Source organism: Myotis brandtii, unplaced genomic scaffold (assembly GCF_000412655.1).
Source record: "Myotis brandtii unplaced genomic scaffold, ASM41265v1 scaffold334, whole genome shotgun sequence".
NCBI lineage: Eukaryota > Metazoa > Chordata > Mammalia > Chiroptera > Vespertilionidae > Myotis > Myotis brandtii.
Window position 1 is genome coordinate 765,241 of NW_005362885.1, and position 1,033 is coordinate 766,273.

A 1,033-nucleotide genomic window follows, 5' to 3' on the forward strand; every position below is an offset into this window, starting at 1 on the left:
CGGGGCCCAGGGGCAGTGGGGCTGCCAGCTGCCCCAGGAACTCCCGGACCCGGGAGAACTCATAGTGAGTCACGCTGGCTGAGCTGTCCAACAGAAAGAGCAGGTCCCCCTGGGGGGCTGCTGCCCGGGGCCCTAGGGGAGAGGGGAGGGTTCAGCCAGGTGGGGACTCCAGGCAGCCCCACACCCACGGCAGCTCCCCCAGCCGGAGCTCCACCCCAGGAGGCCCTGAAAGCCTGCTCAGTCCCTCCCCAAAGGTCCTGGGGTGGCATCCCCGGGGCAGAGGGGTCCAAGTCTCAGGGGTTCCGCTCTGCACCCTGGCCATGTCCCTGGGGCACTCTCTGGGCTCCGGTCTCGTCTGTGAAGCAAAGCCGGCCCCTCCGAGCCCCCACGGCTAACTGCAAGCAGGCAGGAGCCATGGGTCCTGGCCCAGCTCAGGAGGGGCGAGCGGACGGCCCGGGTGGTCAGGGCTGCTCCCTCAGGCTTGTCTTCAGCCACACAGCTCAGCCCCCAGGTAAGGCAGCAGGTGGGACATAGCGGGGGGCGAGGGGGTGTTGCAAAGCAGCTCAGAAGAGGAAGGCTGGGGAGGAGGGAGAGATGGGGAGACAGCACTGATCGCAGGCCCGCCCACAGCCCAGATGGCCGGGCTGCAGTTCTAACCCCACTCACAGATGATGTCACCCCTCCCCGGGCCCCCAGCCCCTGCTCCATCTGGACCCCGGAAGCGAGTTACCTGCTCCATCAGCCTGAGGTCCCCCCAGCGCCTCCCGGCCGCCCCTTCCTCCCCACACCCCTGGAGCGGGAGGCAGATGGGCCCCTCCACCCCGGGCCATGGGCAGACGGGGACTGGGGTGTCTTGGTTCTGGTTTAGGCCCAGGGGCCTCAGGTTTCTCTAGTTCGGTGGGGCGCCTCCAACCTGCTTGTCATCCCTCTAGGAAGGGTCATTCCAAGGAGAGGGAAACTGAGGCCGGGCAGCCTCCTGGACAGACACCTCCCCGTCTCGTCCAGGCCCCTCGATCCGGTGGCGATGCCGACC